General features: G+C 42.6%; 2 non-coding genes across 2 annotated transcripts; both read left to right on the plus strand.

Annotated features, from left to right (window-relative positions):
• Nucleotides 1-8,541: 8,541 nt before the first annotated feature.
• On the plus strand, nucleotides 8,542-8,648 carry LOC112615211. The gene has a single exon (XR_003117304.1). It is a non-coding gene; the product is annotated as a U6 spliceosomal RNA (small nuclear RNA).
• A 5,362-nt stretch (nucleotides 8,649-14,010) lies between these two features.
• LOC112615339 lies at nucleotides 14,011-14,119 on the plus strand. The gene has a single exon (XR_003117327.1). It is a non-coding gene; the product is annotated as a U6 spliceosomal RNA (small nuclear RNA).
• Nucleotides 14,120-27,362: the final 13,243 nt, after the last annotated feature.

Below are 27,362 nucleotides of genomic sequence, written 5' to 3' on the forward strand. Positions count from 1 at the left end.
CAGCACAAAGATTGAATTTCATGCTATACTGTCTGCCTCTAATCAGACATAATTGTTTTTAAGAATGTACAAAAAATTGGGAATGGTAGTATTACCAGCTTGCCTAATAACTCCTAACAGAATCTTTAAAAGATACTATTTGTGATTTGTCACTCTCTTGCTTTCCTATAAAACTCACTGGCTTGTTGAGGAAACATTATATTAATGAGTTACTTTGGTCCTTTGAAGCTTATCCATCAGGCTGATTGAATAGAAATAGGTACTCAGTACTTTGTGAGAAATGAACATATTTTTCTGAAAGTGAGGCTAGAGTAATGTTCACATGTGGTACAAATAACAGATGCTTGGAACTCAGCCTCAGTGACAGTTAACAAGCAATTTATGTTCTGGCCATGCTGTGGGGAGGACAAAAAACAAATCACACCCTGAATTTTTGTATTTATTTTTTCTCAATCAAGGTATCATCTGACCCTTTCCATTTGGCAAGTGTGGGCATTTTCCATTACAACATTCTGTTTTAAGTACCTTCACTACCTCACTTGATACCACGACATAGAATACTTATAATGACTCACATTTGCAATAATATGTTTATAATGATAAAAAATATTTGCTAACAGATTTCAGAAATGATTTGTAAATTATTGACAGATAACTAATGACTCTAAGGCATCTTTGCCAAAATCCAAAAAGTATTCAACAATGTCACCTGAACCCATATTGCATGATGATGTTAAAGTGTAGTTAATGAATTACAGTCACTGTAAACTTCCTGACAACACTATTCCAAGACATTATGACATATCTATTAGGAATTGATATTCCTGCAAAATTGGATTTATCATGAACCCCTTGCATGAGCAAACTGGAAAGGCCCTTTCAGTATGTTTATAATATGGGTTTATTAAGAGCAAACACCTTAAAATTTTCATCATTCAAATAGACTGATTGCATCAGATCTGGGGGAGTTTTTAACAGAAGGCTTATAAGTACTGAACCACTTAGTTACTTCCAAACCATTGCTTAATAGTGCATTTTTGCTTGTACTCTTTGCTAACAAAGGCATTTGTCACTGATTTGGTATAGAATCTGAGCTAGGGTTGGCACTTTTTTTTTTTTTAAATCAACTTTCTTAATAATCCTCTCCTCTGCCAAATTATATAAGATGATGGAATGGTACATTTTGGAAAGGAGTGACTAAGTAAAGATTTCTTCTCATTCTTTTAAATAACTGTGAGAAATGTGGCACCTGGCGGAAAAGATAAGTGACTTTTACACAATACTATTATGGCCAGGTAAATATTACTCACTTTTTGTAACACTAATAATTAAACAGAGCCTTAGTCAATCTTTTGGCAATTGAAATGTTTAAGACTTTACTCTCCTGTAGGCTTGTGCTGAGTTCCCCACGTTTATCACAATCTATGATCTGTGTCTGATGGCTCATAGTTTGTATCTTTATTTAGAGTAAAAGAAATAAACTCAGTAGCATTTTGTTTCAATTTAAGGCCTTTAAAGACATTTAAGCAAACAACTAAGTGATCTAAATTGTTTTTAAAAGAGGAAACTGTAGCATATCCAAAGTGATTTCCCTAGGAATCACAGCATAATTATCATTAAAACACGAAGCTACAAAATAGATCTCAGGCATTCCTTTTTTTTTTTTTTTTTTTTTTGGAGACAGAGTCTTGTTCTGTTGTCCAGGCTGCAGTGCAGTGGCACAATCTTGGCTCACTGCAACCTCCACCTCCTGGGTTCAAGCTCTTCTCCTGCCTCAGTCTCCCAAGTAGCTGGGACTACAGTCACATGTCACCACACCCGGCTAATTTTTGTATTTTTAGTGGAGATAGGGTTTTGCCATGTTGGCCAAGCTGGTCTCAAACTCCTGATCTCAGGTTATCCACCTGCCTTGGCCTCCCAAAGTGCTGGGATTACAGGCATAAGCCACCACACCCAGCCATCTCAGGCATTCTTAATTCATGAAATTGAATGTTATGTATTACCTAACAGTCTGGCAGACTACATAAATAAAACAATCAGTCAAATAATAGATTTTCCTCTAGACTGAAATATTTTATGTGGGTGAAACTTACATGGAGCTATATAACTCAATTTCAATTTATGTTTCAGTTATTTTAATGAACTTTTTTCTTTTTGCCCTCTCAGTCTTTTGTGAAATAAGAAAATACAAATAATATTATTTTTAATAAAAAATAAAAATAAAGTATCTGGGCGTGGTGGCTCACACCTGCAATCCCAGCACTTTGGGAGGCTTAGGCAGGAGAATCACTTGAGCTCAGGGGTTCAAGACCAGCCTGAACAACATAATAAGACCTCATCTCTATGAAAAATAAACAAAATTAGCTATATGGTGGCACACACCTGTAGATCTGTGATTAGTCAAAATATCAATCTACTAACTGTAATAGGATAATAGCATAAATGCATATATGTTACATGTTCTATTATATTTGAGAAAGAAAGGATAAAACCAAAATGGAAAGAGTTAATTGGCTAGGTGTGTTGGCTCACACCTGTTATCCTAGCACTTTGGGAGGCTGAGGACGGCGGATCACGTGAGGTCAGGAGTTTGAGACCAGCTTGGCCAACATAGTGAAACCCTGTCTATACTAAAAATACAAAAATTAACCAGTATGGTGGCATGCACCTGTAATCCCAGCCATTTGGGAGGCTGAGGCACGAGAACTGCTTGAACACAGGAGGCAGATGTGGCCACTGCACTCCAGCCTGGGTGACAAAGCTTCTCAAAAAAAAAAAAAAAAAAAAAAAGAGAAAAAGAAAGAGTTAATTAAAAGACACTGAGGATACTTAAAAAGGTCACTTTGTACTATATGAATTTGTAAAAACAAAAAGAGTTTTTAAAAGATAGGCTCACTTTCTACCTTTTTTATTTCCATGAATCTGGCAATTTACACCCTCAAGCATTATTTTGATACTAAATATTAGCATTTTAGATTTTCCTGATCCGTTTGCATTTTTCAGAAGGCCATGACCTATCCACTTTTTCTATATTTACCTAATAATTAAAAAAAAAAAAAAAAAAGAGGCTTATGTGGTGGCTCACGCCTGTAATCCCAGCACTTTGGGAGGCCAAGGTGGGCAGATCATGTGAGTTGGGAGTTTGAGACCAGCCTGACCAACATGGAGAAACCCCATCTCTACTAAAAATACAAAATTAGCCAGGCGTGGTGGCACATGCCTGTAATCCCAGCTACTCGGAAGGCTGAGGCAGGAGAATCGCTTGAACCCGGCAGAGGTTGCGGTGAGCCAAGATCATGCCATTGCACTCCAGCCTGGGAAACAAGAGTGCAACTCTGTCTCAAAAAAAAAAAAAAAAAAAAAAAAAATTGTGCCTTTTTGCTTTAAGATCATTTAGTATAATCTCAAGCTTTAAGATCATATAAAATCATCCTAAAACTTTATTTTACTTATACTAATATTAGGAGACATTAGAATTGGAATAGCTGTGTTATTAGAAATGTGATTTTTGACTACATTTTCAAGCTTCTTTATGTCTATACACTCACATATTATTTCTACACGATCACTTTTTTATCTTCATTTTTTCTTTTTGCCTTTTTTAAAAATAGAGATGAGGGTCTCACTGTGTTGCCTAGGTTGGTCTCGAACTCCTGGCCTCAAGTGATCCTCCCATCTCAGCCTCCCAGAGGGCTAAATTACAGGCATGAGCCACTGTGCCTGGCCATTTCTACACTTATTCAGCACATAATTATGCTAGACACTCTCTTAAGTGCTTTACATGCATTCTATCACTTAGTTTTTAAAAATATTTTATTTACCTCTATTTTATACATGAGAAAAATTAACGCTTAAAAATTTTAAGTAATTTGACCAATGCTACACAGATGGCATATGATTGATAGAGCTGGACTCAAATCCATGCCTGACTTCAATGCTATTATACTGCTTGAAATGCTATTATAATGCTTGACAAATTATTTTGTGAATGTAATGATACGTATGCCTGGCACATGACAGCCAATACATTTGCTACCAATATTAATATTGCTGGTATACAGCGGAGAAACTCAAAGAACTGTAAACAGAGTTGGTAATGCATTGTGTCCTTATATGTCTTTCAGTAAACATATGCATAATGCCCCAAATGAAACTCATTCTTTTTCTTTTTGAGACGGGATCTCCCTCTTGTTGTCCAGGCTGGAGTGCAGTGGCACGATTTCAGCTCACTGCAACCTCTGCCTCCCAGGTTCAAATGATTCTCCTGCCTCAGCCTCCCGAGTAACTAGGATTACAGGCTCCCGCCACCACACCTGGCTAATTTTTTGTATTTTTAGTAGAGATAGGGTTTCACCATGTTGGGCAGGCTGGTCTTGAACTTTTGACCTCAGGTGATCCACCTGCCTTGGCCTCCCAAAGTGCTGGGATTACAGGTGTGAGCCACCGTGCCTGGCCAGATATTTTTCATTTTGAATGCCGCTTAAAAAAAAAAAAAAAAAAAAAGAATGATAGACCAAGCGCAGTGCCTCATGTCTGTAATCTTAGCACTTTGGGAGGCTGAGGTGGGAGGATCACTTGAGCTCGGAGTTCGAGGCTACAGTGAGCTACAGTGAGTACAGTGATTATGCTACTGTACTCCAGCCTGGGGGACATTGAGACCTTGTGTTGGAACAACAAAAGAGTGAAATATCAGAATTCATAGTCTAGAAGGAAAAAAGGTGAAGTATTCATGGGAAGAATTTATTGTTGCATGAGCAATCAAGGCAACTATATGAGTGAAAGAATCAAGCAAAAAAGGAGAAAATAAAGTATAAACATATGATCACATTTGTGCATTTATATAAAAGTCTGTATGCAAAAAAAGAGAGATTAAAACAATTTAGTGGACAAGCAAAAGGAAAGATATATGAATCACCTGTAATTCTGACATTCTGAGATCATGTTTTAAAGTATTTTCTTCTAGTAGATATCTATGTATTTAAATATTTAAATATTGGCTGGTCCTGTAATTCCAGCACTTTGGGAGGCCAAAGCAGGATGACAACTTGAACCCAGGAGTTCAAGAGCAGCCTGGACAGCAAAATGAGACCCCATCTCTACAAAAAATAAAAAAATTAACCAGGCGTGATGGCATGAATGTGTGGTCCCAGTTAGGCAGGGGCCTGAGGCAGGAAGATTTTTTGAGCCTGGGAGGTTGAGGCTGCAGTGAGCCCTGTTCCCTCCACTGCATTCTAGCCTAGGAGACAGAGTGAGACGTTGTCTCAAAACAAAAAACAAAAGCAAAACCCCAAGTTAAAATATAGACAAAATTGTAACATATTGTGTATATTGTTTTATATCCTGCTGTTTAAAACAGTTACCATGACTGGGCTGGATGGCTCATGTCTCTAATCCTAGCACTTTGAGAAGCTGAGTCGGGAGGATCACTTGAGCCCAGAAGTTTGATACCAGCCTGGGCAACATAGAGAGAGCTCCTCTCTATTAAAGAAATTTTAGGCTGAGCACGCTGACTTACACCTGTAATCCCACTACTTTGGGAGGCCAAGGCTGGCAGATCATCTGAGGTCAGGAGTTTGAGACCAGCCTAGCCAACATGGTGAAACCCTGTCTCTACTAAAAATACAAAACTGAGCCAGTTGTGGCGCACACCTGTAGTCCCAGCTACTTGGGAGGCTGAGGTTGGGAAAATTGCTTGAGCCCAGGAGTTGGAGGCTGTAGTGAGCTATGATTGTGCTAGGGCACCCTAGTCTAGGTGACAGAGTGAGACGCCGTCTCAGAAAAAAAAGGAAAAAAGAAGAAAAGGGACAAGAAAAGCAGAGAGTTGTAAAGTTAAATTATTTTCCCAAGGTCCACTGGCCAGGAGGGCCTGGGGCTGAGATTCGTGGGTCTATCTAATCCTAGAGCTTGAGTGCTCATCACTCTGCAGTACTCTCTTCTTTATTGACCTGGGACCAGATCTGGCTTCAGGGTTTGTCAAATAAGGTCAGTGTGTCCTGTCACTCACCAGGGTAAATTACATAGCCAGTATGGCTGCTAGTCTTTTCTCCTTTTATAGTTTGGCAGATGGTTATTGACATTCTTGTAGTACTATACGGTGATCTCAGACAAATCCTGTAGTAGGAAACCAAATCAAAAAGGTCAGAATGTCCTCTGAGAGACAGTAGAAAGAGCCTGGTTTCTGTGTACCAAGCTAAAGGTATGAAGTGGTCATGCCCTTTTTCCTCCCCAGTTGTGAGGCTTAGACTGTCTGAGAGTTACATCCGTCATCTCTTTGCTTCTGAGTCATCAGTGAACAGAAAATTGAGGACAATCAGTAGACACAGGGGACAAGGAGTGGGATGTTCTATAATAAATGGTGGAAAGGAAGCACAATGTCCATTAAACAGGCAGGTGATATTAACCAGGTACATGACAACACTGAAACCTATTTTATTTTTAAATAAGAGATGTGAACCCTGAAACTCCAACAGTTGAGAAGCTAAAAGTTAAAAGGCATGAGAATATATTTTGTACAATCCCGAATTTATAGGCTTGAAGAGAACCACAACCTAGAGTGCCAGGAGCAAACAAACTACTTTAAAGACACAAGCTTTTTATTATTATTTTTTCTTTAGAGGCAAGATCTCACTTTGTTACCCAGGCTGGTGTGCAGTAGCGTGATCACAGCTCACTGCAGCCTCAAATTCCTGGCCTCAAGCAATCCTCCTGCTTCAGCCTCCCAAGTAGCTGGGACTACAAGCAAGCAACTGACACATCTGGCTAATTTTTTTATTTTTGTAGAGATGGGGCAGTCTCACTATGTTGCCCAGGCTGGTCTCAAACCCCTGGCCTCAAGTTATCCTCTTGCCTTGGCCTCCCAAATTTCTGGGATTACAGGTGAGAGCCCCTGCACCTGGCCAATGTGCACTTTTTAACTGAGATGCCCAAGCTTTCTAATCACAGTTCTAGTAAAATGGCCACGAAGAGTCCGTTTTGGTAGGGGAATTAGAGCAGAATGACAAATAACTGCACATTCTTGCTGGCCCAGATTCTGCATTTCTTTGTTCTGATATGATGAAATTTTAAAATTTTTATAAAGTGGCTGCCCAACTGGAGGGAGGTTTAAGGAATGCTTTCCCTTTAGTTAGTTCATTAAAAGTAAACACAGTTTTGTGTTCTTTCCTAAATCCAGTCTCAGTACTGTGGTTAGTTAGGCTTGTCTGCACTAATCATTGTATCAGAGATTTGGGGTGTCAGTTAATGGGCTACTGATTTGAACAATTGATATTGAATTTCTTTTCATAGTAACACCTAAGGTAAGCTCCATACCTTTATGATTAGGATGGATGCCAGATTTGACTTCTGATTTGGCTATCTGATGAACTAGAGGCATTTAACAAAAAAATTAATGTGACTTCGGTATACACTATCTTTGGATAAAGTCCTCAGTTTTGTATTCAGTACAGCACTAAATATTCTTTACACAGTTTATTGAGAGACTATTTTCAAAAATCAGCCTTTATGTAAGAAAAGGATAGGTTATTCCTTCTTTCTTTCTTTTCTTTTTTTTTTTTTTTTTGAGATGGAGTTTTGCTCTTGTCACTCAGGCTGGAGTGCAATGGTGTGACCTCCGCCTTCTGGGTTCAAGCAATTCTCCTGCCTCAGCCTCCTGAGTAGCTGGGATTACAGGCGCCTGCCACCACGCCTGGCTAGTTTTTGTATTTTTAGTAGAGATAGGGGTTTCACCATGTTGGCCAGGCTGGTTTCGAACTCCTGACCTTAGGTAATCCGCCCACCTTGGCCTTCCAAAGTTCTGGGATTACAGGTGTGAGCCACTGTGCCTGGCCAGGTTATTCCTTCTCTCTTTCTTCCCTCCCTCCTTCCCTCTCTCTCTTCCTTTTTCTCTCTTTCTTTCTTTTTTTTCTTTCCTTTCTTTTTGATGGAGTCTCACTCTGTCACCCAGGCTGGAGTGCAGTGGCAGAATCATAGCCCACTACAGCCTTGAACTCCTGGGCTCAAGCAATCCTCTCACCTCAACCTCCCAAGTAGCTGGGATTACAGGTGCGTGCCATCACACCTGGCTACTTTTTGCATTTTTAGTAGAGATGGGGTTTCACTATGTTGGCCAGGCTGGTGGTGAACTCCTGATCTCAAATGATCCGCCTACCTCAGCCTCCCAAAGTGCTGAGATTACAGGTGTGAGCCACCTTGCCTGGACAGGTTATTTTTTCTTTTTTATTTTTTTTGAGATGGAGTCTCGCTCTGTCGCCCAGGCTGGAGTGCAGTGGCGTGATCTCGGCTCACTGCAAGCTCCGCCTCCTGGGTTCACGCCATTCTCCTGCCTCAGCCTCCCGAGTAGCTGGGACTACAGGAGCCCACCACCATGCCCGGCTAATTTTTTGTAATTTTGGTAGAGACGTGGTTTCACCGTGTTAGCCAGGATGGTCTCAATCTCCTGACCTCGTGATCCACCCGCCTCGGCCTCCCAAAGTGCTGGGATTACAGGCGTGAGCCACCGCGCCCAGACGACAGGTTATTTTTTCAATTAAAACAATAGATTAAGTGCTCGCTTCAGCAGCACATATACCAAAATTGAAACAATACAGAGAAGATTAGCATGGCTCCTGTGCAAGGATGACATACAACTTCATGAAGCGTTCCATATTTTTTTTTTTTTTCTGAGACGGAGTCTTGCTCTGGAGTTGCCCAGGCTAGAGTGCAGTGGCCGGATCTCGCCACCTCACCCGGCTAGTTTTTTAAATATTTTTTAGTAGAGACGGGGTTTCACCGTGTTAGCCAGGATGGTCTTGATCTCCTGACCTCGTGATCCGCCTGTCTCAGCCTCCCAAAGTGCTGGGATTACAGGCTTGAGCCACAGCACCCGGCTCTTTCTCTCTTTCGTAGACAGAGTCTTGCTCTGTCACCAGGCTGGAGTGCACTGGCACAATCTCGGCTCACTGCAACCTCCTCCTCCCAGGTTCAAGTGATTCCCCTGTCTCAGCCTCCTGAGTAGCTGGGTCTACAGGCATGCACCACCATGCCCGGCTAATTTTTTGTATTGTAGCAGAGACTGGGTTTCACCATGTTGGCCAGGAAGGTTTTGATCTCCTGACCTCGCGATCCACTTACCTTGGCCTCCCAAAGTGCTGGGGTTACAGGCATAAGCCACTGCGCCAGACCCTCTTTTTTCATTCCAGAAAAGAAATACTCCAAATAAAGCCCCTGGAAGTTTCCTCTTTTTTTTTTTGTTTTTTTGATGGAGTCTCTCTCTGTCACCCTAGAGTGCAGTGGCACAATCTCGACTTACTGCAACCTCTGCCTCCCAGGTTCAAGCGATTTTCCTGCCTCAGATTCCTGAGTAGCTGGGATTACAGGTGCCTGCCACCATGCCTGGTTGATTTTTTTTTTTTGTATTTTTAGTAGAGTTGGGGTTTCACCATGTTGGCCAGGCTGGTTTCAAACTCCTGGCCTCAAGTGATCCACCTGCCTTGGCCTCCCAAAGTGTTAGGATTATAGCGGTGAGCCACCATGTCCAGCCAGGTTCCTCTTTATGTCATTGATGAGATACTAGTCACATGCCCACCCCATAAATCAGTCACTGGGAACGGGAATGGAATGGCCATTAGAATATTCAGGATTTATCCCTGAGCTGAGCTCACTATAGGGTTACTTTTCGTTTTCTTTTCCTTTTTTTTTTTGAAACGGAGTCTTGCTTTATTGCCCAGGCTGGAGTGCAGTGGTGCAATCTTGGCTCACTGCAGCCTCTGCCTCCCGGGTTCAAGCTGTTCTCTTGTCTCAGCCTCACGAGTAGCTGGGACTACAGGCACATGCCACTATGCCTAGATAATTTTTGTATTTTTAGTAGAGGGGTTAGACTATATTGGTCAGGCTGGTCTCAAACTGCTGACCTGATGATCCACCCGCCTCAGCCTCCCAAGGTGTTGGGATTACAGGCATGAGCCACCGCACCTGGCCTTATAGGGTTACTTTTCTAGAGAGGAAAAATTGGGTGTCTGTTGGCAAGGAAGAAAGAGAATAGGTTGGGGTAAGCAATCAATACTGTGTGCCATGTCTCTTAAATGTTTTTCTCTTGCCCTCGGTAACACCTATGACATTTTAGCAATCATTAATTTCACGTAAGTAGGCAGGACAGAGTTTGCAGAGTTGGAATGGGACAGTCTGTTTGTGGAGGACTTAATATCCTGAGGCAGAAAGGAGGCTTACATGCAATGAGGCAAGAGAAATGTACGTGGATCATTTAGCTTGAGTTCAAACCTATCAGCAAACCATTTCTTAACCAACTGTGTTAAGATATGATGTACAACAGGTGAAAGCCCTGGTAACCAGAAATAAACCTGAATCCATACAAAAAGCTTAGAAAGCCTGTATTTCCCCAGGATTTTATGCCAGCAATACAGAAGCTATAAAAACTGCCACCAACTGACCAGGGCACCTTAATGACCTGGGCAGTCATTATCATAATGCACCAAGAGATTGCAGAAAGAAAACAAAATTGGTCTCTGGGTATGGTGGCTCATGCCTATAATCCTAGCACTTTGGGAAGTCAAGGCAGGAAGATTACTTGAGTGCAGGAGTTTGAGACCAGCCTGGGCAACGTAACAAGATTCTGTCTCTACAAAGAAAAGAAGAAAAATTAGCCACGTGTAGTGGCAATCGCCTGTGGTTCCAGCTACTTGGAAGGTTGAGGTGGGAGGATGGCTTGAGCCTGGGAGATGGAGGCACAGTGAGCTGTGATTGGGCCACTGTACTCTGCCTGTGTGACAGGGTGAGACCTTGTCACAAAAACAAAAATAAAAACAAAACAAGAAAGAGAAAAGAAAATTGAGCTTGTCAGAACATTCACAGAGAACTGGCAGAAGGTAGAATAAAAATGTATGTGGTCCTTATATATAGATATTATCTCATTTGAAAATTCCACTCCTGTCTTCTATCTAATAATAATAGCAAACATTGGCTGGGCTCGGTGGCTCACGCCTGTAATCCTAGCACTTTGGGAGGTCGAGGCGGGTGGATCACGAGGTCAGGAGATCGAGACCATCCTGGCCAACATGGTGAAACCCTGTCTTTATTAAAAATAGAAAAATTAGCTGGGCATGGTGACGTGCGCCTGTAGTCACAGTTACTCAGGAGGCTGAGACAGCAGAATCACTTGAACCCAGGAGGCGGAGGTTGCAATGAGTCGAGATTGCACCATTGCACACCAGCCTGGGTGACAGAGGGAGACTCTGTCTCAAAAAAAAAAAAAAAAAGCAAAAAAAGCAAACATTTAAATAGGAATTACTGGCCGGGCGCGGTGGCTCAAGTCTGTAATCCCAGCACTTTGGGAGGCCGAGACGGGCGGATCACGAGGTCAGGAGATCGAGACCATCCTGGCTAACACAGCGAAACCCCGTCTCTACTAAAAATACAAAAACTTAGCCGGGCGAGGTGGCAGGCGCCTGTAGTCCCAGCTACTCGGGAGGCTGAGGCAGGAGAATGGCGTGAACCCGGGAGGCGGAGCTTGCAGTGAGCTGAGATCCGGCCACTGCACTCCAGCCTGGGTGACAGAGCGAGACTCCGTCTCAAAAAAAAAAAAAAAAAAAACAAACAAAAAAATAGGAATTACTGGGGACCTAACCCTGTCCTACACACTTTATATTAACTAATTTGTTCAACAACCCTGTAAGGTACTATTATTATCATCACTCCCATTTTAAAAATGAAAGAAGAACTGAGGAACAGCCAGGCGTGGTGGCTCATGCCTATAATCCCAGCATTTTGGGAGGCCAAGGTGTGCAGATCACTTGAGGTCAGGAGTTCGAGACCAGCCTGGCCAACACTGTGAAACCCCATCTCTACTAAAAATACAAAAATTAGCCGAACGTGGTGGTGCGTGCCTGTGGTCCCAGCTATTCCGGAGGCTGAGGCATGAGAATCGCTTGAACCCAGGAGACAGATACTGCAGTGAGCTGAGATCATGCCACTAAACTCCAGCCTAGGCAACAGAACAAGACCCTGTCTAAAAAAAAAGAAAGAAAAGAAAAAAACTGAGGCACAGAGAGATTGTGAAGAGATTGTAAGTGGAAGAAACAGAGACTCCATTATTTATTTTTTGCCCCTAGCCACTATTCCCTATGGCTTCTTTTAGGAAGCTTGAGCCTGTCAAAGATGCCACTTTGATAAGCTTTTGCCTTAACAAGTTATTTCACTTAACTCTAGTAAAGAATGTTATACTACATGAGCATGTTAAATAATTCTTTGACCATTAGTTTTCTTACTAGTTTTTTTTAATGACTGTTTTGTGTTTAACAACATTCTCTAAGTTTAAATAGAAAATTCAAGCAAGACTTCAGTTAACACCACTGACAAAGAGCTAGAAATCATACATTGTTCATTTGTATGTGTGTATGTGTGTGTGTTACAAGGGGACCTTCTACTGTGACAATAAATAATCTTAGAGGCAATGATAATTATATTTGAATGTGCAAGTCACTGTTTTTTTAGAATACCCTTAAACACATAATTAGGTCTTTTATTCTTATATTCTAAAAATGTTTAATTAGAAAAAGTCTGTTCATCAATGGATGAATGGATAAACAAAATACGGCCTATATACACAATGGAATATTATCCAGCCATTAAAAAGAGTGAAGTTGGCCGGGCGTGGTGGCTCATGCTTGTAATCCCACCCAGCACTTCGGGAGGCTGAGGTGGGCAGATCATCTGAGGTCAGGAGTTCGAGACCAGCCTGGTCAACATGGAGAAACCTTGTCTCTACTAAAACTACAAAAATTAGCCGGGCGTAGTGGTGGGCGCCTGTAATTCTAGCTACTTGGGAGACTGAGGCAGGAGAATTGCTTGAACCCAGGAGGCAGAGGTTGCAGTGAGCTGAAATCATACCGCTGCACTCCAGCCTGGAGAGCAAGATTCCATCTCAAAAAAAAAAAAAAGTGAAGTTATGCTATTTGCAGCAACATGGATGGAACTGGAGGTCATTATGTTAAGTGAAATATGGCAGGCATAGAGAGACAAATATGAGACAAATATCTCATGTTCTCACTCATACGAGGGAGCTAAAAAGTAGATCTTATAAAGATAGAGAGTAGATTAGTGGTTACCAGAGTCTGGGAAGGGTAACAGGGAAAGGGGGATAAACAGAGGTCGATTAATGGGTACAAATACACTTAAAAGAAATAAGACCTGGTGTTCGATAGATCAGTAGAGTAACTACAGTTAACATTAATTGACTGCCCATTTAAGTTTGTTTTTGTTTCCGTTTGAGACAGGGTCTCCCTCTGTCACGCAGGCTGCAGTCCAGTGGCACAGTCAGGCCTCACTGCAACCTCAACTTCCCGCACTCAGGCAATTTTCCAGCCTCAGCTTCCCAAGTAGCTGGGACTACAGGGTGTGCACCACCAAGCCTGGCTAATTTCTGTATTTTTTTTTGTAGAGAAGGGGTTTCACCATGTTGTCCAAGCTGGTCTCAAACTCCTGGGCTCAAGTAATCTGCCCTCCTCGGCCTCTCAAAGTGCTGGGATAACAGGGGTGAGCCATCACACCCGGCCAAGATAGAATAATTAAAATAGCTATAAGAGAATAACTTGAATGCTCCTAGTATAAAGCAAAAATAAATATTTAAGGTGATGAATATCCCAGTTATCCTGATTTGATGGTGTAAATGTATCAAGTTATCCCAGGTACTCCAAAATATGCGTCTCTAATATGTATCAATTAAAAAGTAGTGCTCGGGCCAGGTGTGATGGCTCACGCCTGTAATCTCAGCACTTTAGGAGGCCAAGGAGAGTGGATCATTTGAAGTCAGGAGTTCAAGACCAGCCTGGCCAACATCGCGAAACCCCATCTCTACTAAAAATACAAAAATTAGCCAGGTGTGGTGGTGCACACCTGTAATCCCAGCTACTCGGGAGGCTGAGGCATGAGAATCACTTAAACTCGGGAGGTGGAGGTTGCAATGAGCCAAGATCCCACCACTGTACTCCAGCCTGGGTGGTAAAGTGAGACTCTGTCTCAGAGAAAAAAAAAAAGTTCTCATATACTAAAAGCTGGAACAATACAGAGCAGATTAGCATGGCCCCTGTGCAAGGATGACACGCAAATTTGTGAGGTGTCCCATATTTATTAAAAATTTTTAAATATGTATTTTTAAAAATTAAAAAAAATAGGTAGAGAGCAGTGGCTCACATCTGTATTTCTACCACCTTGGGAGGTTGAGGCAGGAGGATCACTTAAAGCCAGGAGTTTGAGATGAGCCTGCATAATATAAAGAGAACCCATTTCTTAAAAAAATTTTTTTTAGGCCGGGCGCGGTGGCTGAAGCCTGTAATCCCAGCACTTTGGGAGGCCGAGACGGGCGGATCACGAGGTCACAAGATCAAGACCATCCTAGCTAACATGGTGAAACCCCGTCTCTACTAAAAAAATACAAAAAACTAGCCAGGCGAGGTGGCGGGCGCCTGTAGTCCCAGCTACTCGGGAGGCTGAGGCAGGAGAATGGCGTGAACCCAGGAGGCGGAGCTTGCAGTGAGCTGAGATCTGGCCACTGCACTCCAGCTCGGGCGACAGAGCAAGACTCCGTCTCAAAAAAAAAAAAAAAAAAATTTTTTTAATTAGCCAGATGTGGTGGCACATGCCTGTAGGATCAGCTACTCAGGAGGCTGAGGCAGGAGGATTGCTTGAGCCTAGGAGTTTGAGGCTGCAGTGAGCTATAATTGTGCCACTGCACTCCATCCTGGGTGACAGAGCGAGACCCTATCACAAAAAAAAAAAAAAAAAAAGATAAATAAATAAAATGACTGTCAAATTGAAAAAATAAATAAATAAAATATCCCCCAAAAACACACAGAAGGTTTTTAAGTGACCTAGCAGTACAATGGAGCTATGGCATGGGACTCATGGCAGCTATTCCAAAAACTGGAAATAATTCAGATAATCTTTTGCAAATGTAATTAAATACATACTTTGCTTTATTTGATGGATTTGTTTTTAAAAAGTTAGATGTAAGCCAAATTTATCAAAACAAAAACATCCTATTTACTGTTCAATGCAAACTTGAATTCCTTGTGTAAAATGGAAAATCCTTCTGCAGTGTTGATATCTACTGTTCAATTGATTTGTCTTAAAGTTTGCAACTTTGAATCCTTTCTCCTCTTTTCTTCTCTCATTTTCTATCCCTCTCCAACTTTGTTTTGTGTGTTCACTCACTTACTTGAACAAAGTGCATATCCAAATAAGTTACCTAAGATTGACTGCCATAAATCTGAAGCCTTTGGGCCATATTTTAAAAATTATTAGGTTGGGTGCGATGGCTCACGCCTGTAATCCCAGCAATTTGGGAGGCGCTGGTGAGTGGATCACCTGAGATCAGGAGTTCAAGACCAGCCTGGGGAATATGGTGAAAACCAGTCTCTACTAAAAATACCAAAATTAACTGGGCACGGTGGGGTGTCCCTGTAATCCCAGCTATTCGGGAGACTGAGGCAGGAGAATTCCTTGAGCCTGGGAGGCAGAGGTTGCAGTGAGCCGAGATTACACCACTGCACTCCAGCCTGGGCAACAGAGTGAGACTCTGTCTCAAAAAAAATAAATAAAATAAATAAATAAATAAATAAATAAATAAAATAAAAAAAAATTCTTAAACTGCAACAAAAGCAACTATACAGTCACATCTTACTTCCTTGCTCCCAGGATATTCGGTCCCCACTGTGTCTGTTGTCCAGAGTATCTAGCTGGACTCCCAGCAACTGCAGAAAATTTTAGTGTTAGGCTGATTTTTGTTTTTTAAGTCCATCATCCACTATCCAGTACTACTACAGTCAAATGAATAGACATTTACTGAGAACCTACTGTGTCCTTCCAGAGTTGTCCTAGGTTTTGTGGGAGACACAAAGAATCAGAATGACAGAGCAGTGGGACTTTGGAGCTGAAAGGGTCATCACCGTTTTAGTTCAGCCTCCTTGATTTGGAGTTAAAGAACCTGATAGCCAGAGCGGTGTAGGGCCTCACTGAAAAGCCCACATGCAGTCACAGAGCCAGGAGTGGAGCCTGCAGCTCTGGACTCTCAGATGGTTATTTATTACCTGATTACAGGAACAAACTTAGGCGTTTGCTTCATGGCATGCACTGTGTAAGGCACTGGAGGTTCAGAAATAAATAAAAGCCTTCCGGGAGAAAGGTAAGAACTTTCCTTCCTGGGGAAAACAGGAGGCAAGTGAAATCAGTGCAGTGGGTTTTTTTTTTTTTTTAAATTGTTGTTGTTTTATGGTTTTTATTTTTATATTTATTTTTTGAGGTGGAGCCTGGCTCTGTCGCCCATGCTGCAGTGCAGTGGTGCCATCTTGGCTCACTGCAACCTTCACCTCCCAGGTTCAAGCGATTCTTCCACCTCAGTCTCCAGAGTAGCTGGGATTACAGGCATGCACCACCATGCCTGGCTAATTTTTGTATTTTTACTAGAGACGGGGTTTCATCATGTTCACCAGGCTGGTCTCAAACTCCTGACCTCAAGTGATCCACCTGCCTTGGCCTCCCAAAGTTCTTGGATTACAGGTCTGAGCCACCACGCCCAGCCTATTTTGTTTTTGAGATAGAGTCTTGTTCTGTCACCCAGGCTGGAGTATAGTTGCGTGATCACGGCTCACTGCAGCCTCAACCTCCCAGGCTCAAGTGATCTTCCAACTTTAGTCTCCCAAGTAGCTGGGACTATAGGTGTGTGCCACCACATCCAGCTACTTTTTGTATTTTTAGTAGAGACGGGTTTCTGTCACAAGTTGAAGCAAGTCTGCAAAATCAGTGACACTCTCCAAGGCAACCCCCCAAAAAAATCCCAGGATACACTGTCCTCCTTCATCAGACCACTCTCTATATTTCATTTTATGCTGTGTCAACTTGATATCAAAAAAGGACTGTAAAAATATTCTTTACATATATATGTATGTGTGTGTGTGTGTGTGTGTGTGTGTGTGTGTATGAGTTTTGCCATGTTGGCTGGGCTGGTCTCAAACTCCTGTGCTCAAATGATCGACCCACTTTGGCCTCCCAAAGTGCTGGGATTACAGGCATGAACCACTGTGCCTGGCCTTATGAAGATAAACTCAGGTGACTGCAGAGGCCCAGAAAGTGCACCAAACACAAATTCAAGGTGGGGATGAGGCAAGGAAGCATTCTGGGAGTAAGTAATGTAAGACCTGAGTCTTGTGGGATGGGTGAAAACTGGAAAAAGCCAAGTGAGGAATGGTGTGCTACTTATTACTGAGAGGGTAATAATATACACACATGTAAATTAAGTGGCAATAAAATAATAGAGGTGGTACACCAAGGCCATATATAGCTAACTTCCAAATGAATTGAAAACCAGTCATTTTTCATGGAATTCAGGAGAGGAATATGTGGACTGATTAAAAATATGGGCAGAGGGCCAGGCGTGGTGGCTCATGCCTGTAATCCCAGCACTCCAGGAGGCTGAGGCAGGCGGATCACGAGGACAGGAGATTGAGACCATCCTGGCTAACACAGTGAAACCCCGTATCTACTAAAAAAGACAAAAAAGTTAGCCGGGCGTGGTGGTGGGCGCCTGTAGTCCCAGCTACTCCGGAGGCTGAGCCAGGAGAATGGCGTGAACCCAGGAGGTGGAGCTTGCAGTGAGCTGTGATTGCGCCACTGCACTCCAGCCTGGGTGACAGAGCGAGACTCCATCTCAAAAAAAAAAAAAAAAAAAAAAAGAGGGCAGAACAGATGCTCCAAGTTGTTTTGTTACATGGTTTTGGTTTTTTGTTTTTCTGTCACAGTAAGTCCTGTGGTGAAGGGAAAACCCACTTTGGAGGTAGAAGGCAGGAATCCCAGTTTTTCTGTGTACTGAACAATATGGTCTGTCTGTACCCCGAGTATAATAATGCTGAGCTCGCTGGACGAATGGTGGTGGTGATGAAATGAGATGCCGAAGTTCTGAGTGCTCCATTACGACCCATCAGCTGTGATGTGTCATCTGTATGTCATTAGCATATAGCCAGATAAACCCATCTTTAATCAGAGCACTGGACTGTAAACACCCCCTCTGGTGTTTTCTTCTCAATATCTAAGACTGTGTAGTAAGGAGAGATTATGAGGGAATCTGTCAAGGAACCAGAGACATTTGCTCTAGGAGAAAATGGCCAATTCCTCATGACCAAGGAATGGCTGGGGCTATTCTAGATCTATATCTGTATTTTGATTTAATTTAATTTAATTTTTTTTTAGAGATGAGGCTCTTGCTATGTTGACCAGGCTGGTCTTGAACTCCTGGCCTCAAGCAATCCTCTCATCTTGGCCTCCCAAAGTGCTGGGATTTAGGCATGAACCACGATGCCCAGCCCTATGTCTATATCTTTTTAGAGACAGGGATCTCACTCTGTCACCCAGGCTGGAGTGCAGTGGTGTAATCATAACTCACTGCAGGCACTACTTCCTGGGCTCAAGAGATCCTCCTGCCTCAGCCTCCGAAAGTGCTGGGATTATAGGCATGAGCCGCTGCACCCAGCCCTATAGTATATATTAATTAACTTTGTCTCTACTTGTGTTTTGTGTGTTTAGAGTCCATTGTCCCCTGCATGTCCACGAAGAAGTTACATTCCTAGTATCAAACAGGAAAGAGAGTGCTAGTTTGGAGTTGAAGAACTCTCTCTCTCTCTCTCTCTCTCTGTGTGTGTGTGTATGTGTGTGTGTCTACAAACAGTGCCTGGGTTCAGGAGGCTGGCTCTAGAGGGCTGCTGCATTGATTTAAGCTAAGCTTTGTTGGATGACCTTGGGCAAGTTACTTAACTGCTCCGTGCCTCAATTTATTTGCAAAATAAGGATAGTAATTGTACCTATGTCCCAGAGTTGTGAGGATTAAATGAGTGAATTTTATCAAAAGCCTGGCACATAGTGTCAGTGAATGTTAGTCATTACTTTCTCCCCATTGTTTGCACACCACTTATGTATCCTAAGGTGAAAGATTTTTTTTTTTTTTTTTTTTTTTTACTAGAGCTAGAAAACTATTGATTGAAATTGATTTAAGCAATCATTTATTTATTTTAAACCTGCATATGTTTTAATAAGAAAAAAAACCCTAATATTTGCTTGGGAAGAATCGTGGAAAAGACAATTTTGGTAAAGACCATTTTTGCAGTTCTTTTCTTGATATCAAGTTGATATAACATAAAACGAAATATAGAGAGTGGGCTGGTGAAGGAGGACAGTGTATACTGGGATTTTTTTTTTAGAGTCTTGGAGAGTGTCACTGACTTCACAGACTTGGCCTCAGCTTGTGAGAAGTAGGTGTGGTTGGCAAAGCATAGTAGGCATCCACATGTACTCTGGGCTATACATGTATCTCTCATCTACAAACGCTGAAGTTATATTTTCTTTTTCTTTTTTTTTGAGATGAAGTCTCGCTCTGTCGCTCAGGCTGGAGTGCAATGGTGCTATCTCAGCTCACTGCAACCTTGGCCTCCCGGGTTCAAGCGATTGTCCTGCCTCAGCCTCCTGAGTACTTGGGATTACAGGTCTGCGCCACCACATCTGGCTCATTTTCATATTTTCAGTAAAGACGGGGTTTCAGCATGTTGGTCAAGCTGGTCTCGAACTCCTGACCTCGTGATCCACCTGCCCCAGCCTCCCAAAGTGCTGGGATTACAGACGTGAGCCACTGAGCCCGGCCTAAAGTTATATTTTCTTTCTTTTTCTTTTCTTTTTTTTTTGAAACGGAATCTCACTCTGTTGCCCAGGCTGGAGTGCAGTGGCATGATCTTGGTTAACCACAAACTCCACCTCCCGGATTCAAGTGATTCTCTTGCCTCAACCTCCTGAGTAGCTGGGACTACAGGCGCACCCTATCATGCCCGGCTAATTTTTGTATTTTTAGTAGAGAGGAGATTTCACCATGCTGGCCAGGCTGGTCTCGAACTCCTGACCTCGTGATCTGCCTGCCTTGGCCTCCCAAAGTGCTGGGATTACAGGGGTGAGCCACCGCGCCCGGCGCACCCAGCCTGAAGTTATATTTTCTATAGAAAGTACCCATCCATTAATTATTTGATCAATGAAGCCATGTGAGATTTGTCTAAGTATAAAAGTGGAAGGCAAAAGGCAACCAGTCTGCAGGAAATGCTTGCACATGTGAAATGACTTAGGAGACTAAAATTATTTTCCTAAAGAGTGGGTTTCAAAATAGTTTGATAACAAATGAGGTGTTTTGTCTATATCTTATCTGACATCAGTAAAAGCATTATCAAAAGTTGGCCCAATTTAGGGATTCAAAGTACTTTGTACCTCATTTTAAGCCTCAGTTGGATAACTGTCATTGTTCTAGAAGACGGTTGGACAATGTTTTCTTTTTTTTGAGACAGGGTCTCACTCTGTCACCCAGGCTGGAGTGCAATGGCACCATCTCGTCTCACTGCAACTTCCACCTCCCGGTTTCAAGTGATCCTCCCACCTCAGCCTCCCAAGCAGCTGAGACTACAGACATATGCCACCATGCCTGGCTAATTTTCATTTTTTTAGTAGAGACAGCATTTCGCCATGTTGCCCAGGCTGGTCTTGAACTGTTGGCCTCAAGTGATCCACCTTCCTAGGCCTCCCAAAGTGCTAGGATTACAGGTGTGAGCCACCGTGCCACACTAAGTTGGACAATTTTGAATTGTTACAATGATCTGTGTTAGTCCTAAAGTCACTAAGAGGCACAAGAGACCTATCGTGCTGACAACTTTTAAAGTTTTATGGTAATTGCTATTATGTTAACACTTTCAAAATACTTCATTACATATAATGTGCTTCAAGTGAAGCTTCTTTAAAAAATACAGGGTTTAAAATCATTTCTAAACCAAGTTCCAACTATCTAGTCTCTTATTTGAATTTGCAATAAATTGGCGAGTTTGAAAGTAAACTTCATTTGTTATACCCAGAGACTGAGAAATAGAATTCAAAAGCTTGTTTGAATTCTTTTCATGATGATATTTTTTCCTCTATTCAACTTCAGTTACCTCATGTATAACTGATTGCAATTATAAATCTGCCTTATCAGATCTCTGAAAGGGATGATAGAGAAAAATGATTCTAAAGCCCTTTATGGAATATTTAATACTTTTCTACATCCAACATAAAACGTATTATGCTTTATAACTTTAGAGAATTTTTCTGTATAGCTCTTGTAATCTACATTAAATATTTTCCTCTTCGTGACTTACCTTAAGATCTGTCTCTATGGCTAGCACATGCCCCCCCATACGTGTGTGTTAAAAACACTTAATATACTCTCTTGGAATTTTACAATTTTATCATTTTGAAAAATAGCTAGTGTTTAATTTTTATCATTGTTTTTCTTTTCTATTTTTATTTTGGGAATGAAAATCTTACCTAATGTTGCTCTGGATGACTTGATTTGGATTATGTATATTTTACACATTTTCTACTGAGATGTTTTCTAGGGAGCCTGAAGAATATCCTTTAGATTGCCAAGATTTCAAAACTTCCCTTCCATTTGCTTACACTCCTCACTGTACTATGCAGAAAAGACAAATATTATTACCTCCACTTAACGAATAGAAAAACTCAGGTGTGAGGAGTGATGTTGTAAAAGTCAGAGTAACGAATCAACAACAGAGCTGAGATTGAGTGGGTGATGACCCCATAGGGGAATGGCCATGCTCAGCTATCTCTGCCCCGCCATCTGGATAGGCCTCTCCAAAGGCGGTGGCCTCCCAGAGAAGGCTTGCCTCACCACACTGCAGGAAAAGCCCGTACCCTGAAATTGATTTGGCTGAGTTTTTATACTGGCTTAATGTTAAGAATTTGGTTATTTCTTGCCATTTCATCTCAAAACCAGCAGATGTAAATTCTCCCCTAATTGCTTTCAAAGAGCAAACAACTCCCATCAAATCTTTCATGCCCAAACTGTCACATTAAAACAAAATTATCTTGCGCCAACAACACATTTAAACAGCTCAACGTTTCTCTTAGTGGAAACGTGTTTGTATCTCTGCCTCGAATCTTCTAAAATCTTGTTCAAGATACTGCTGAGTATCAGGCTTTTGGGAAAGTTCACTATGATTTGTTAAAGAGACCTTCATAGTCCCAGAGTCCCCCCATCATTTTATCAGGAGATTTGCAAGGTTTCCCATTTTGTTGCACCAGGTTTAAGATTTCTCCTTTTTATTTTTCTATTGTTAAGAGAAACCACAAAAAAGAGAAGACCATTGTGCCTTCCCTATGTCTTCAGGACCTGAATGAGTCTTTTGGCATTTGGGACTGGCTAACAACGAGGCCCATTTTCTCCCTGAGATGTGGCCAAGTTGGTCCCAATTTTTATTGCCTGTCCAGAAGAGAGAAAGTCCATCACCTGGCACATCCAGCTGCCTGTGGTTTTTTTCTTCCCTCCTTCCCTCCCTTCCTTCTTTCTTTTCTTTTCTTCCCTTCTTTTCCTTGAGACTCTGTTGCCCAGGCCAGAGTGCAGTGGCGAGATCATGGCTCACTGCATACAGCCTTGATCTGCTGGGCTCAATGAATCCTCCCACCTCTGCCTCCTGAGTAGCTGGGACTACAGGTGTGTGCCACCATGACCGGCTAGTTTTTGCACTTTTTTATAGAGACGAGGTTTTACCATGTTGCCCAGGCTAGTCTCGAACTCCTGGGCTCAACTGATCCTCCCATCTCAGCCTCCCAAAGTCCTAGGATTACAAGCATGAGCCACTGCTCCCAGCCTGCCTGTGTTTCAATCTCTACAGTATCTTGATTTTGACTTGGGTAGTCAAAAAACGGACAGATAAAATATCCAGAATTTTTAAGCCACTGGGGAAGAACCATTGTGCATAAAAAGAAAAACCCTAGCATTTTAGAAAAATGGGCATAGGGCTGGGTGTGGTGGCTCATGTCTACAATCCCAGGAATTTGCAAGGCCAAGGTGGTGGATCACTTGAGGCCAGGAGTTTGAGAGCAACCTGACCAACATGAGGAAACCCCATCTCTACTAAAAATATATAAATTAGCTGGGTGAGATAGTGCACGGCTGTAATTCCAGCTACTCCGGAGGCTGAGGCACAAGGATCGCTTAAACCTGGGAAGGGAAGCTGCAGTGAGCCAAGATTGTGCCACTGTACTGCAGCCTGGGTGACAGAGGGCATGGTGGCTCATGCCTGTAATCCCAGCACTTTGGGAGGCTGAGGCGGGCGGATCACGAGATCAAGAGATCGAGACCATCCTGGCCAACATGGTGAAACCCCGTCTCTACTGAAAACACAAAAATTAGCTGGGTGTGGTGGTGCATGCCTGTAGTCCCAGGTACTCGGGAGACTAAGGCAGGAGAATCACTTGAACCCGGGAGGCAGAGGTTGCAGTGAGCTGAGATCGCGCCACTGCACTCTAGCCTGGTGACAGAGTGAGATTCCGTCTCAATAAATAAATAAATAAGTAAAATTTTTAAAAAAGAAAAATAAGTATAGTAGTATAATTTTTTTTTAAGATCAAAGCATTCCTGTAACTTTGGAAGCAGAAAAATGTATTAGGCATAATTAAAATTGCTCGTAAAATTATTATTTCTGATTTATTTTAAAATGAAAGGCTAGACAGTATAATCCAGGACAAAAAAAGAATCCTTAATTGCTTTAATCTCTCTACTATTCTCTCATATTTTTGACAAAATATCAACAGCTCCCTGCACCTTCCTCCTCCATGTTTCTGGGTTCATTCATTCATTTGTTTGTTTGTTTATTTATTTATTATTTTTTGAGACAGAGTTTCGCTCTTGTTGTCCAGACTGGTGTGCAATGGCGCGATCTCCGCGCACTACAACCTCCGCCTCCCGGGTTCAAGCGATTCTCCTGCCTCAGCTTCCCCAGTAGCTGGAATTACAGGCGCCTGCCACCACACCCAGCTATTTTTTTTTTTTTTTTTTTTTGAGACAGAGTTTTGCTCTTGTTGCCCAGGCTGGAGTGCAATGGCAGCAATCTCGGCTCGCCGCAACCTCCGCCTCCCAGGTTCAAGTGATTGTCCCGCTTCAGCCTTCCAAGTACATGGGATTACAGGCATACACTACCGCTCCAGGCTAATTTTGTATTTTCAGTAGAGACGGGGTTTCTCCATGTTGTTCAGGCTTGTCTGGGACTCCCGACCTCAGATGATTCGCCTGCCTTGGCCTCCCAAAGTGCTGGGATTACAGGCGTGAGCCACCACGCCCAGCCATAATATTTTGTATTTTTAGTAGAGATGGTGTTTCACTATGTTGGCCAGGCTGGTCTGAAACTCCTGACCTCCTCAGGCGAACCACCAGCCTCAGCCTCCCAAAGTGCTGGGATTACAGGGATGAGCCACTGTGCCTGGCTTGATAATTATTATTTTTTGAGACAGAGTCCCTCTCTGTCGCCTAGGCTAGAGTGTAGTGGTGAGATCTCGGATCACTGCAACATCCGCCTCCCAGGTTCAAGTGATTCTCCTGCCTCAGCCTCCTGAGTAGCTGGGATTACAGGCGTGTACCACCATGCCCAGCTAATTTGAGTTCTTTCTCATAGACTTTTATACCACACCACCAATCTGGGGATCTCAGTTTTCTCAAGTTATGAAAGTTGTTTTTTGTGGATTTTTTTTTTTTTAAGACAGAGTTTCGCTCTTGTTGCCCATGCTGGAGTGCAATGCCATCTCGGCTCACAGCAACCTCTGCCTCCTGGGTTCAAGCGATTCTCCTGCCTCAGCCTCCTGAGTAACTGGGATTACAGGCATGTGCCACCATGCCTGGCTAATTTTGGATTTTTAGTAGAGACGGGGTTTCTACATATTGGTCAGGCTGGTCTCAAATTACCGACCTCAGGTGATCCACCCTCCTTGGCCTCCCAAAGTTCTGGGATTACAGGCATGAGCCGCCGCACCTAGCCGGTTTTTTTTTTTTTAATGATAGCATTTGATAGCCTTGTGATATTTCAGTGCCAAAAGTAAGCAAGAGAGAGAAAGTGAAATCCAAAAAAGATAGGTGTTCAATTTATTAGAACTGATAACCAAGCTGTTGATATTTAAGTATTTATTCTTTGATATTGTTCATATTTATCGAGTAATTTGTTTTTTGTTTTTACTTTTTTTTGATACAGAGTTTCACTCTGTCGCCCAGGCTGGAGTGCAGTGGTGTGATCTTGGCTCACTGCAACCACCGCCTCCCAGGTTCAAGCAATTCTCCTGCCTCAGCCTCCCAAGTAGCTGGGATTACAGGCACCCGCCACCATACCAGGCTTATTTTTTTGTATTTTAGTAGAGACAGGGTTTAGACCTGTACCCTGTCTAAGTTGGCCAGGCTGGTCTTGAACTCCTGACCTCAGGTGATCTGTCTGCATCGGCCTTGCTAAGTGCTGGGATTACAGGCATAAGCCACTGTGCCTGGCCCAAGTACTCTATAATTTGTGCAAGATGCTGCAAGCAAAATGGAAACCAAGATGCACCCATGCCACTGGAGCATCATTGAGAGCATTATCCTCACCTGACCATCAATCCTTATAGTTTATCACCGCCACAAAGTGTCATGGTAAGAATCTCTGTGTTTGAAGTAATTTTTTTTTTTTTTGAATGGAGTCTCACGCTTTTGCCTGGCCTTATTTATTTGATTTTGAGACAGGGTCTTGCTCTGTCGCCCAGGTTGGAGTGCAGTGGTGTGAACTTGGCTCACTGCAGCCTCAACCTCCCAGCTCAAGCAATCCTCCCACCTTAGCCTCCGGAGCACTTGGGACTACAAGGGTGCACCATCACACCCAGGTAATTTTTGTATTTTTTGTACACATGGGGTCTCACTGTGTTGCTCAGGCTGGTCTTGAACTTCTGGGATCAAGCTATCCTCCCACCTTGGCTTCCCAAAGTGCTGAGATTACGGACTCAAACCATCACGCCTGACCCTGATGCTGTAATTTTATTTCCCAAACTAATACTACATCTAAAGTCACTCAATACCAGCCATTTGGATTCTCTGAAGCCCGTTGGTAATACAATGGGTGGCTTTTATCAGCATATTTGTTGTCTTCCACATAACCATGAAGGGTTCCCTTGCTCTTCCCTTCCTCAGCACCACATCCAGTATGTGTCATACAAGAGGTGCTCAGTAATTGTACATTCAATGAACAGCTCGAAGGCTGGGCTGGTTTAGACACAGCTAGTCAGAGCATAAGCTGAGTGACCAGTCTACTATATTTAAAAATATAACTTGCATCTAGTCCTATGAACATATCTGTATCTAAATGTTTGTTACACTGATTTTTGTTTTTTTGTTTGTTTGTTTTTGAGGCAGAGTCTTGCTCTGTCACCCAGGCTGGAATGTAGTTGTTTGATCTTGGCTTACTGCAACCTCCGCCTCCCAGGCTCAAGTGATTCTTGTTCCTCCACCTCTGGAGTAGCTGAGATTACAAGTATGTGCCACCACACCTGGCTAATTTTTGTATTTTTAGTACAGATGAGATTTTATCATGCTGACCAGGCTGGTCTCAAGCTCCTGGCCTCAAGTGACCTGCCCACCTAGGCTTCCCAAAGTGCTAGAATCACAGGCATGTGCCACCACGCCTGGCCTATACTGTTTCTTTAAATGTGAATGATTCCCTTTGATTAATGGTTAATTGAAAAAATAAATAAAAATTTAAAATATGATTTAAAATTTTAAATATGATTAAAATGAGTAAACTTGAGAGGATTTAATCTCTTTTAAAATATATAGCCAGGCACAGTTGTGTGAGTGCGTAGTGCCAGTTACTCAGGAGACTGAGGCAGGATGATCACTTGAGGGCAGGAGTTTGAGACCAGCCTGGACAACATAGTGGGATCCAATCTCTCAAAGCAATTTTTTTTTTTTTTTGAGACAGAGTCTTGCTCTGTTGCCCAGGTTGGAGTACAGTGGCACAATCTCGACTCACTGCAACCTCTGCTGCCCGGGTTCAAGCGATTCTCCTGCCCCAGCCTCCCGAGTAGCTGGGATTACTGGTGTCCACCACCACACTCTGCTTTTTGTATTTTTGTGGAGACAGGGTTTCACCATGTTGGCCAGGTTAGTCTCCAGCTCCTGACCTCATGTGATCCACCCACCTCAGCCTCCCAAAGTGCTGGGATTATAGGAGTGAGCCACCGCACCTGACCTCTACAAAACAATTTTTAAAATTAGCTGAGAGTGGTGGTGTGCACCTGTACTCCCAGCTACTGAGGAGGCTGAGGTGGGAGGATTGTTTGAGCCCAGGAGTTTGAAACTATAGTGAGCTATGATTACACCTGTGAATAACCATGTACTCCAGCCTGAGCAACATAGCAAGACCCTGTCTCTAAAAAAATATTTTTCTGCCAGGCACAGTGGTTCATGCCTATAATCCTAGCGCTTTGGGAGATCAAGGTGGGTGGATTACCTG

This window comes from Theropithecus gelada, chromosome 1 (genome assembly GCF_003255815.1).
Source record: "Theropithecus gelada isolate Dixy chromosome 1, Tgel_1.0, whole genome shotgun sequence".
Taxonomy (NCBI): domain Eukaryota; kingdom Metazoa; phylum Chordata; class Mammalia; order Primates; family Cercopithecidae; genus Theropithecus; species Theropithecus gelada.